Source organism: Spea bombifrons, chromosome 8 (assembly GCF_027358695.1).
Source record: "Spea bombifrons isolate aSpeBom1 chromosome 8, aSpeBom1.2.pri, whole genome shotgun sequence".
NCBI lineage: Eukaryota > Metazoa > Chordata > Amphibia > Anura > Pelobatidae > Spea > Spea bombifrons.
The window spans coordinates 20,363,806-20,376,767 of record NC_071094.1 but is presented as its reverse complement, the minus strand read 5'-3'; the positions used below and the strand labels follow the sequence as shown (position 1 = coordinate 20,376,767).

The window sequence follows — 12,962 nt, the reverse complement described above, 5'->3', positions numbered from 1 at the left end:
TTTTAAATGTTTGTATTTGTTTAAAAATCTATTTAATCTATTTGTTATCAGTGCAGTATGGTTAGAGGACCTCTTGAACATGTTATTAATGCCAGTGATGTCAATATATATATATATATATATATATATATATACGCGTTGGACATGCATTTTGAACTACATAATATACCTTTTTGAAGTAAAGACCTTAAGGACCAGGCTGTTTTTTTTTTTTGTACTATTTGGGACCGAGGCTTTTTTAACACTTTTGCGGTGCTCCTGTTTAGCTGTAATTTTCTTCTCACCCATTTAGTGTACTCACACAAGTTATATAGTATTGTTTTTTCCATGACAAGAAGGGCTTTCCACAGATACCATTTTTTTAATCATATTGGGTGATAATAATCGATAATGAAAATTGTTGCCAACGAATTTCATTATCGATTAGTTGAATGGTGTCTTTAGGGTTAATTTAAGGGCAGTTATGGTTCATGGGGTCTTTAGGGTTAATTTTGGGGCAGTTATGGTTAATGGTGTCGGAGAATTTCCGAGAGAAATCAGACACACAGACAGGAGTGTACGTATAATAAGATCTCTGTTTATTACGGCGCATTATGGCTGTATTTAAATGCTTATCACAAAGACCGGAAATAACATCCTATTATAATCCAATCATTTTACATAAAGTAGCAGTATGCCCTTTATGTAAAAAGCAGCATAACAGAGCAAATGGGACCTCCCCTGGGTTAGCCCCCCATATTAAGAATTTTTACAAAAGATCATTGCATTTGTTAGATCTTTGTTAGATCAGGTTTGATCAACTGTTTTTTTTGTTAGATCTACTCTAAAATTGGCAATATTAACAATCTTTTTCATGGGGCTAACCCGTAGCCAGCCCCCCTCAACAAAAACTTCAACAAAATGTTACTGATTATGATAGCTCTACGTTAGATCAGGTTTGATCAGACAAAAATTTTGTTAGATCTAGTCTAATTACTGAGATACATACGAGTTGGTCCCCCCCTTAACTGAAATTTTGATTTTTTTTTATGGATTTTGTTAGGTATTCGTTAGATCCGGTTAGATCAACTGTTTTTTTCGTTCGATCTATCACGCAGGAGGCGGTAGTCACAATCCTATTTTGTGTGCGGGGGGGATGGGTATACATACGGGCTGGCCCCACCTCAACTGAAATGTTGAATTTTTTTTTATGGATTTTGGTAGATACTCGTTAGATCCGGTAAGATCAACTGTTTTTTTCGTTAGATCTATCACGCAGGAGGCGGTAGTCACAATCCTATTTTGTGTGCGGGGGATTGGAATACATACGGGCTGGCCCCCCTAAACTGAAATTTGGAAATTTTTCAATGGATTTTGGTAGATATTCGTTAGATACAGGTTTTTAAAAAACACCAGTGTCCTACCATGAAAGGTATACGTCACTGTAACATAAGGGTATATGCCCACAGCTGTGTAACACTAATAATATTAGATAATATATATTGTTGATGGCTGCAGTCCTAACAACAGAAATAATTGAATTCTGACCAGTGACACAGGCTTATTAAAAACTCAGACGAATAGCCCCCCTGACATGTTTCGCTCCTCAGAGCTTCATCAGTGGTCTGGGCTAATGGCCATTATATATGATCTAATATTATTAATGTTACACAGCTGTGAGCATATGCCCTTATGTTACAGTGACGTATACCTTTCATGGTAGGACTGGTGACACTGGTGTTTTTTAAAAATCTTTTTTTGGTTACACCTTTTAACATACATATAAATAAAAGTTATGTTTTAGGGTGGGGTAATAAGGGTATTTTTGATCCCGGGAACGGGATTGGTTTGTTTTTAGTTGTAACTTACCCTTGTCCCCGCTGGGGCATTATTTGGGAATTGTAGTCTCATAATCAGACCTATTTGAGGTCTGATTATAAGACGACCCCGATTATAAGACCAGAGGTCTTTTTCAGAGCATTTGCTCTGAAAAAAACCTTGTGTTATAATCGAGCAAATACGGTATTTGTGAAATAGTAGAACAAAGTCTGTTGGGATGCTGGTATAGCTTCAAGACAAATACATAATAAATGTCTGGTATCTACCATATTAGATAAATAAAGATGATACATTAACCCCTTCAGTCCCAGGGGTTTTTGGTACCTCAAGTCTATATCTGATAGAAAATAATGCCAGAATGTTTACCTTTAGTATTTGAAGCTTTCCCTGTCTCTGCCATCACCTTCTAAATCTTATTCTTGATTTTTCTTTTTAAACTCTCTACCGTCCCACTACTCTGGGGATGATGAGGGGTATGAAAGGCCTGTTCTACCCCTAATTGTGAAAAAAATATGTTGCATTACTTCTCCTGTGAAATATATGCATCTATCACTTTCAATCGTTTTGTGTAGACCAAATCTACATACCAGTTCTTTCAGAAGTTTACTTGCCGAAGCCTTTGCTGTTGCCTTTGCCACCGGATACGCTTCAGGCCAACCTGAAAAGACATATTCATATACCCTAGATTTGGGTAGCTGAATATAGTCAATCTGCAATTGCTGAAATGGGTATAAAGGCCTGGGTAAATGCTTTTGGGGTGTCTTAACAGTTTACCCCATATTATACCTTGCACAGATCTTGCACCCCTGGGTAAACTTAGCAGCAGCAACTGTAAATCCAGGAGCAATCCAAAGCTTCTGGACCAAATTGATCATAGTCATCTTAGAACAATGAGTTCTTCCATGAGTTACCTGTGCCACCATTTGGTATAATGACCATGGCAAACATAGTTTGTTGTTCTTTTTCCACAATCCATCTTCTTCTGTAGCACCCATGAGTCCCGTTCTTCCATACCTACTTGCTTTAGTAGGCTTTTCAGGATATCTAGGGTGACTGGTGTCTCGACTTCTTCCTTTATTTGGGCCAGCAGCAGCTCGTCTGCTTGTAATGGTTTCCGTGCAGCAACTTTAGCCGCTTTATCCGCACGCTCATTACCTTGAGATCTTGGATCATCAGCTTTATCGTGAGCCTTGACTTTAATTATTCCTAATGCCTTTGGGATCATCATAAGATATTGAACAGCTTTTGCATTCTTGATCGGTCTTCCAGCGGACGTCAAAAAGTATCTCGCCCGCCAAATTGGTCCCAAATCATGTGCAATGCCAAATGCATACCTGGAATCAGTATAGATATTAGCACTCTTACCCTCGGCCAATAGACACGCCTCACGAGAGCTTTCATCTCTGCCTCCTGTGCTGAGCAGTGAGGAGCGAGTGGTTCTGCTTTAACTACTTTGTGTGAGGAATCGACAGCAAAACTGGTGTAGAAGTCAACATCCATCTACAAAATACTCAAGATATGGATAAGATAACGGTATTTCAGTAACGTGGTCAATACCTGCGGTTTTCTGTGACATAATTGCAACACAATCATGTGTTTCACTCACTCCACTATCATCCTCCACCCTATCACTCCCCCTTTTGAATCTAACAGAAACAATATGGCTGGATTCAACGTAAGACATCTTTTGAGAGTTACAATGGATGGCATGAGAAGGGCACATTGCATGTGTGTACCATGTCTGGTAGTATGGAGATGCTTTGGCTGCACTTGATTGAATATATTGTGAATATCATATAATATAAATACAGTAACTGGGAAATCAAGAATTATTTCAGATGCCTTGTCTAGGAGAACTGTAACAGCCGCTACAGCCCGTACACAGGAAGGGGCACCTTGTGCCACAGGATCCAGTTGGCAAGAATAAAACACAACTGATCTAGGTTTCTCACCGTGTCGCTGTGTAACAACAGCATTTTGTTCCATGCAATACAATGCAAATGGTTTGTCATAATCAGCGAGGCCCAACGGGGGGGCCGTAGTCACCAACAATTTTAGGGTTTAGAATGCATCTTCAGCTTCAGATGTCAGTATAAACGGTTCTGTTTTCAAACAATCATACAATGGTTGCATATATTCAGAGATGGAACATATCCAAGGACGGCAATATAACACTAGCCCTAGGAACATTCGTATTTGTTTAAGACTACGGGCTAACAGAATATTTTGGATTGCCATTTTACAATCGTCTGTGAGATAGTTGACACCTGCTGAACTACAATGTCCCAGGAAAATAACAAAACTGTAGCTACAGATATAAATATCTATACCCCCCACCTTAACAAACACCTAATTAAAATATTAACGCGGGGGGTTACGGGGGACGAAGCTGCAAAATCTCTCCCTCATTATTATTCCTCGCACAGTGCAGGCAAACTTAACCAGGGCCGGCCCTACAATGGAGTCGACTGGGGCAATTGCCCCAGGCGGCACTTTAGAAGGGGCGGCACTTTGCCGCCCCAAGCGTTTTTTTTTGTTGTTCGTTTTGAAGCGGAGGAGAGAGAGAGGGGCGCCGAGTGGTTTTCGCTTACCCCCTCAGCGCCCCTCTCTCTCTCTCCTCTGCGGCGAGTCTCCCTGTTCGGTCTCGGTGCCGGCTTGTAATGCTGGGCGCCGGAAGTGGCATCAATTTCCGGCGCTCAGCATTACAAGCCGGCACCGTGGCAGAGCAGGGAGACTCACCGCAGGACTCTTTAAAGGTAAGCACCGGGGGGGGGGCGGGGGTAAATAATGGCGTCGTCAAAGTTTAAAATGCCGCCCCCCCCACGTCGGCGGGGGGGGGCGGCATTTTAAACTTCGCCCCAGGCGGCGTTAAGTCTTCGGCCGACCCTGAACTTAACACTTACAAAACCAAAACTCCAGTGCCCCAGCACACTAAAAAAACATCAAATTACGAGCAAGCAAGTAAATCGCTTTGCTCTTTAGTTGAGAACACTATATTAATTCAGAATCCTAGATAGAACCACCATCAGCTGTAGATTATTCAATATATCTACTACTCTTTAATATATAAAAATTCAGATTCAAAAATCCAACATTTTAATTTAAATTCTTAATTATTCTACATGTGCTCCTTACATTGTTCGAAATTTTACAGAACACAGTCATTCTCAATTATATTAAATTTAATAACAATTCCCCTTTGGACATATATCTCTATATTTATTTCCACTTTGAACATATACATTAGGCATTCTTGTAAAGGTGGAGATTCCTTCTCAAATTTGATAATTACTAAAAATATAGCACCAAAATACCATAGTTAAACCAGAATTAAAATTAGTACTGATTTCAGGTGCAGCAACCATGAAGAACGCCTAACAGCATTCCAAAAATCAAATACATTAACTACAAAACAAAAACTATTCTTAAACATTGTGCACATTTAAAACAAAAATTAAGAACTCTTTATTTCTTTCGCCTTTCCCTTCCTGACATTCTTGATTTTTGCAATTTAGAGTCTCCTATCCAAGGGAGGTGTCATGATTAACTCATATAATGTAGTGGATGCATGGAAGGGTAACCCAGCAGAGGTTGTTAGTTTCTTTGTTTAAGCATTCAATGAGTTAATTTGAGGTTTATTTAATGTGTTTCTTTATGCATGCCCTCTGTGTCTGTTCTGGCAAGAGGTGTCATGTTCCTAAAGGACCGCTGTGGCGATTCATGGCCTAACAGATAAGGACCCTGAGTTATAGGAATTCCATTCCTATTTTAAGTGGAGGGGCTTCCTTTACCCCACCATAACTTATTGGCACATCAAAGATGGGAACCAATTCTTGGAAAAGGTGTTATATAATTGGACATGTGGTCAGAGGGGCGTTTTCTTGCAAAAGAGTCTGATTTTGGGACAATGCAGCGACCTCAAAGCAGAACTCCATGATATACTCTGATCGGAACAACATCATAAGAAACCGTCTGGACTTAAGGAGTTCCCACAGGCCTACTTTTTGGAGAAACTCGTGAGTGAGGGTCCTGTTTAAGTCCCTTTGTTTTTAAGAACTGTTTGCTGTTTTATTTTCATTTTGTATGTCTTGTTTTTTGTAATTGTGGCACTGTGTAATCTTTGTCTTTTTGCTATTAAAATATTCATAATCCAAGTCTGTCTTTGGGCTCTAGTATTGATATCCACAAACCCTAAGAGAGGATAACACGTTACCATATTGTTATTAAGTTCTACAGGATAAATATATATTGTATGTCTGGGGTGGGTTGGTATATATATATATATATAGAGAGAGAGAGAGAGAGAGATAAATGTTCTAAATTCAGATTTCTCACGAATCCGGTATCAAAATCGTGAGTGGTGGCAGACTACCTGGGAGGATACAGGCAGGATTTGGGGGTTAATTTGGTGTAACTGATACCTTGTTAAGGGGTGAAGTTAGTAAATCCAGAGGCCTTGTGCTATTAAACCCCTTCATGCCCACGCCCTCCACACAGTCACGGCTTGGCAAGTAGTCCTGACCGTGACAGGAGGCATTTACTGATTTTTCTCTATTACTTTTCACATAGACTCCTGCATCATATGCGGCATGTATTTCATCACCATTATAGAACATAATTTTGTTTCTTTCCTCTTTTCTCCATACTGACTTTTTCTGCCTTTTTATTTTTTCCTCACTTTCGACGTACCAATTAAAATATTCTCATTGTTTTAAATTTCTTTCTTTCACTTACTATTTCCCCATCTCACATCCAATAATCCTTCACAAAAAAAAGAAAATGTTTTAAACATCATTCTTGATATTACTTCATATATTTTTGTCGGTTGACCATCATTCGTCAGATACCAGATCAAAACATTCATACAAGACTCAGCCGCGTCTCATAACTTCCTTGCATTCGCTTCTCAGAACTTCGTCAGACTCTCTCTGCCAAGCATTCGTCTTTGATTCCAGACCATGGTCTCTCTGCCAACTCTGAACTTTTCCCAAATCAAAAGATCTAGACTAGCAGTGTTTGCAGTCTTGTTTTAACAACATTTTTTTCAACACCTTTTCTGACTCCCTTCCCCTCTCTTTCACATGCTATCCTCATAGCGCTTTTTACAATGGGACTGCCCTCACGGCACCTACTCAGCATGGTTCCCATTGCACCAGTTTATGTCTCTGACACAGGACGATGACGACGACGTCTTAACACACACCCCTGCAGAGGACTTTTCTTTGTGTCGGCCGGAGACAGTGTAATCTGCAACAATTGCACCACAATAATCAAAACACTTCTCCGTCAGCCAGGGACAGTATAACCTCAGTATTGTCACGTACCTATACCCCGAAACTCCGAAAAAGCCGCAACTTCACCCTGATACCGATTGGGAAGGCCCAAAAAGGACACCAAGGGCAGAAGAGATAATAAGCAGCCAGAAGGCAGGGTATAGGCAATAAATATAGGCAGTCTCTGAGGAGTAGATGGCTGTAGCGTAGACAGTGGAGGTAGCACTGGATCTGCCAAATGGAGTATAGAAATCAAGCCAGGATTCAGTACATGGAGGAGTTAATCAGACAAGCCAGGATTCGGTACATTGAGGAGTTAATCAGACAAGCCAGGATTCGGTACACGGAGGAGTTAATCAGACAAGCCAGGATTCAGTACACGGTAGTGTAGATAGCCACAGTCTGTCCCCTCTTGAATAAGAAATGGCCATTTGGCGATGACGATTGGCTTGGCGTTGATATAGCAGTTTTAGACTTTAGATTGTTGGGACCTTATTCCACAGGCTAGAAAGTTGTTGTACATAAGAGTCCACAGCAGGCACCGATAACTCAGGGAATGAACAGGTAAGTCCTTTGGATGATAGCCGTAGGTGCAGAAAAAAGGTTAGTTCTTTTGGTGATACCGTTAGTTGGTGGTAAGCTGAAGAGAACGCTAATAAGATATCAATAGAAGAACAAAATGCTTTCCAAAAGCGAGCCGTAAATTGAACTATTCGGTCGGACACAATCTGAAGTGGAAAGCCATGAAGACGTACAATTTCACGGATAAATATAGGAACTAGTTCCGAGGCGGTACGTAATTTGGATAGTGGAATAAAATGTGCCATCTTGGAAAAAGCGATCGATGACAGTATCTCCATCTGACGGAGGTAGATCTACTATGAAATCCATAGCCAGGGGAGTCCATGGGCGAGTGGGGATCTTGAGCGGATGAAGAAGTCCCTGAGTGTGAGATGCTTTGCTAGTAGCACATGGAATACAGGATGCCACAAAGTTGACGCAATCAGTCACCAAGTATGGCCACCAAAAGTGTCTGGAAATAATGTCTCTGGTGCGGCGAGCAGAAGGGTGACCCGAGGTACGAGCAGAACAAACAAGGAACCGGTAGGCCATTTGCTGTGTACAAGCATGCAAGCTTGGTTCTTTAGAATTCGTTGAAATAGCGGAGAAGATACTCGAGTAGTGACTGTAGCGACGATCCGAGAGGGAGAGACGATAGGTTCATGGTCAAGCATTTCATTAGTATTATTGAAGAACTGCCTGGATGAGGCGTCGGCTTTAACATTTTTAGATCCCGGGCGATAGGATATAATAAAGTTAAATCTGGACAAGAACAAGGACCATCGGGCTCGACGACGATTCAGGCGTTTAGCCTTACTTAAATACGCAAGGTTTTTGTGGTCAGTGAGAATTGTAATAGGGTTTCTGGCTCCCTCCAATAAATGTTGCCATTCTTGAAGTGCTAAAATTATAGCCAGGAGTTCCCAGTTGCCAACGTCATAGTTGATCTCTGGAGGCGTGAACCTCTTAGAGAAATATGCGCAAGGATGCAGTTTACTCTGAAAGTCCTTTCTTTGAGATAATACTGCCCCAACACCGATCTCGGAGGCGTCTACCTCGATCATGAAAGGTTTGGATATGTCGGGATAGACAAGCACAGGTGCTGATGAAACATACTTTTAAGCTTGTGTAAGGCCTGTATAGCCTCTTCAGACCAGTGAGAACAATCTGCTCTTTTCTTGGTCATAGAGGTCCAAGAGGAGCCACTATTTTGGAAAAGTCTTTAATGAATTTTCGATAGTAATTGGCAAAGCCTAAAAATGGTTGGAGGTTTCAGAGCACCAGGCTGAGGCCACTCAGAGATAGCAGTCAATTTGGCCGGGTCCATCTCAAATCCATCTGCCGAAATAATGTATCCTAAGAATGAAATACGAGGAACTTCAGACATTTCTCAAGTTTGGCATAAAGATGGTTCTGACGAAGGCGTTGAAGTACAATGCGTACAAGTTTACGGTGGGATTCTAGATCAGGAGAATGGATCAGTATGTCGTCTAGGTATACAATCACGAATTGTAGAGCAATATCACAGACGATATCATCAATAAATTCTTGAAATACTGCTGGGGCATTGCACAACCCAAATGGTATGACAGTGTACTCATAGTGACCCATACGTGTATTAAAGGCGGCTTTCCACTCACCCCCCTCATGGATTCATATCAGGTTATAAGCACCTTGTAAATCTAGTTTAGAAAATATAGTAGAATTGCGTAGGCAGTCAAAGAGTCCAGGGATGAGAGGCAGAGGATGTTTATTTTTGACAGTCATTTTATTGAGTCCACGGCAATCTATACAGGGCCTTAAACCCCCATCTTTTTTAGATACAAATAAAAAAACGGCCCACTCAGGAGATGTGGATTTACGGATAAAGGCCTTGTTTAGGTTATCCTTTATATACCTCCTCCAAGGCAAGTGATTCCGGTAATGATAATGGGTAAGTCCTGCCCCTAGGAGGAATCATGCCAGGATATATTTCTATATGACAGTCATTAGGGCAGTGAGGGGGAAGAACATCAGCTTGCTTCTTGTCGAAAACATCTTAAAAATCAATAAATGGAGTAGGTATGAGTTGCTGTTGCATGGATCCAATGGTTGTCCTATTGGGTAAAATTTTAGGAAGACAATGGATTTGGCAGGTCTTCCCCAGGACCTACTGTCGGAGAATTTCCGAGTACTTCTAGACCTTGGGGTTCCAAATTATGTAGATATCTTTATCGAGCGGCCTGAGAGAAATCAGACACACAGACAGGAGTGTACGTATAATAAGAACTCTGTTTATTACGGCGCATTAAGGCTGTATTTATATGCTTATCACAATGACCGGAAATAACACCCTAGTCTAATCCAATCATTTTACATAAAGTAGCAGTATGTCCTTATAAGCAGCATATCTAAAAAATAACAGAGCAAATGGGTGGGCAATGGATACTTGTTGTATCCCAAAGAACCTTGTACCTAGTTCCAGCCAAAACCGGTGTTATCGGATAATAGTGGTAGTGCACAGGAGAACAAAATATGGAATAGAGTTCATGCTGTATTCTTCCACAATGGGGTTGTTGGGGTTAATTAAGGGGCAGTTATGGTTAATGTGGTCTTTAGGGTTAATTTAGGGGCTTTTGTGGTTGATGGGGTCTTTAGGGTTAATTTAATGCTGAGGACTGAGGGTTAATTTAATTAATTTAATAAAGTTAACTTAAGGTGCAGTTAGAGGTAAAGGGGGGGAAACTAAGGGGGATCTTAATCCTGGGGCAGTGAAGATTAATCCTGTATTTATTAAGTATTCTGTCAATGTGCTATGAGGGCACTATGGCATATCTGGGGGTGTATAAGGCATATTTGGAGAGGACGCTGTTTTAATTGGGGGGGCACACGGAGGGGCACTGCATGATGTCTCTGCCTCCCCTGCCGACACCACTGAATTATAACACTAAAGTGTGGGCCAATAAATAAGCTACATCTGCCTGGACTGTTGCATAATGATCCTTACGAAAAGACAGCCCCTGCACAATACCCAAAAGCTTATTAATATCATTCTGGATTCCAGAAGGTCAGAGTAACTAGGCATATTGATTTTTTGATGCTCAAAAAAGCTGTGTGATGTAAGAGGCTATATATATTATGATTTCATTACTGTAGTCCCTTGCAGATTAGATGAAGCACCTTATTATTGTTTAGATATAATTTTATATTTATATGATATAGGAGGTCAATTATCACTCTTCATCCATAAATATACACACTCTGTTTGAGGTGCACTTATCAAATATGATCTTTTTTTAAATTTTTTTTTTACTTTGTTGTTACATATCTGTTAGGGACCAGGAACCAGACGGACACAAAATGTAAAATGCAATCACCTTTATTGTAATGACAATAGTGAACAAAGCCAAATCGTGATCCAAAAGCATATACCAAAAGACAAGCCGGGGTCAGGAACCAAGACGGGTACTCAGACAAGCCGGGGTCAGGAATACAGAGATCAGCGAAGTCAGGAACAAGCCAGGAATCAGGAGCCGGGATGGACGTCAGAGAAAGCCAGGTCATACACAGGAATTCAGGAACACAGCAATAGCACTTGCAGCCGGAAACAACACAAGGGCAAGGAGGAAGTGAAGTTTAGCTGCTTAAATAGCCAAAAGGGGCTGGCTGTGGGTTGGACAATGGGCTGAGTCACAGGAGTGACAGGAGTGTAGCCATGGCAACCCAGCCAGGCTGTATAGCCTCCAGCAATGCAGCAGAAAAGCAGCTAGCCCATAACAGTACCTCCTCCTCAACGACCCCCTCCCCGCGGAGCAGGGCCGGGTTTGAGGGGAAAACGCGAGTGAAAGGCACGAAGGAGAGCGGGAGCATGGACATCTGAGGCTGGAACCCAAGATCTCTCCTCGGGACCGTACCCCTTCCAATGGACCAAATACTGGAGCTTCCCACGGAACCAACGAGAGTCGACTATGGAACGGAGCTCGAACTCCTCATGGTTGTCTACAGTCACCGAACGGGGGCGAGGAGTGACTGTAGTAAAACGATTACAGACCAGAGGTTTCAACAGTGAAACATGGAACACATTGTGGATGTGCATGTTAGAAGGAAGATCCAGGGCATAGGCCACAGGGTTTACCCGTCGAAGGATACGGAAAGGCCCCACATACCGGGGAGCCAGTTTCTGGGAGGGCACCCGGAGGTGGAGATTTCTGGAGGATAACCAGACCCTCTCCCCGACCTGATAGGAAGGCGCGGGTAGGCGTTTACGATTAGCCTGGAGCTCCTGACACTGTTGTGAGCGTTGAAGTGCCTCCTGAACCTGCACCCATGTGGAACGGATCTGCTGGAGATGATCCTCCAGTGCCGGAATCCCCTGGGAAGTGAAATTATCAGGAATCATGGAGGGCTGATACCCATAATTCACCATGAAAGGGGAGAACCGGGTAGAGGCCGAGACAGCGCTATTATGAGCAAATTCCGCCCAGGGTAGCAGATCCGACCAGTTATTTTGGTGGTCCGAGATGTAGCACCGCAGGAATTGCTCCAAGCCCTGATTGGCCCTTTCCGCAGCCCCGTTAGATTGTGGGTGGTAGGCCGAGGAGAAGGAGAGTTGGATACCCAGTTGCGCACAGAAGGCCTTCCAAAATCTCGAGACGAACTGGCTACCCCGGTCAGAAAGTATGACTTTGGGAACCCCATGTAGCCGATAGATCTCCTTGATAAAAACTGTAGCCAACTCCTTAGCGGAAGGGAGCTTTTTGAATGGTATGCAGTGTATCATTTTAGAAAACCGGTCAACAACCATGAGGATAACTGTGTTACCGTTAGACAGCGGAAGGTCGACTATGAAATCCATGGCAAGGTGAGACCATGGCCTCTCGCCAGTAGGTATGGGTTGGAGAAGGCCCACTGGAAGGTGACGGGGTGATTTAGTCTGCGCGCAGACAGGACAGGCTGCTACGAAGGCAACAATATCTTTGTTAATTCCTGGCCACCAGAAGAGACGGGAAACCGACCAGAGAAGTTGGTTCCTCCCGGGATGACCTGCTGATTTAGGATTATGGTAGGTGGAAAGTAACTTGGTACGCAGGTTGACAGGTACAAAACATCGCCCTGAGGGGGTTTCAGCAGGTGCGTCTACCTGAGCGGCCCGTATTCTGTCCCCGAGGGGAGATGTTATGCTGGTACGTATGGTAGCCAGTACTCGGTCCGGGGGAATAATCGGACTAGGAGGACACTCCTCTTTAGCTTTCGAGAACTGTCTAGAGAGAGCATCGGCCCGGACATTTTTGGTCCCTGGCAGGTACGAGACCACATAATTAAAACGGGATA

General features: G+C 42.5%; 1 protein-coding gene and 1 long non-coding RNA gene across 2 annotated transcripts in view; one reads left to right on the top strand and one right to left on the bottom strand.

Annotated features, from left to right (window-relative positions):
- LOC128503581 (uncharacterized) overlaps positions 1 to 4,358 on the bottom strand; it is a 232,220-nt gene extending 227,862 nt beyond the window's left edge. Inside the window, exon 1 of the long non-coding RNA XR_008355263.1 lies at positions 4,312 to 4,358. This is a non-coding gene — a long non-coding RNA (uncharacterized LOC128503581). The remainder of the gene's footprint in view (positions 1 to 4,311) is intronic.
- Positions 1 to 12,962, top strand: part of FRMPD3 (FERM and PDZ domain containing 3) — a 212,831-nt gene that overhangs the window by 44,446 nt on the left and 155,423 nt on the right. The window lies entirely within an intron of this gene.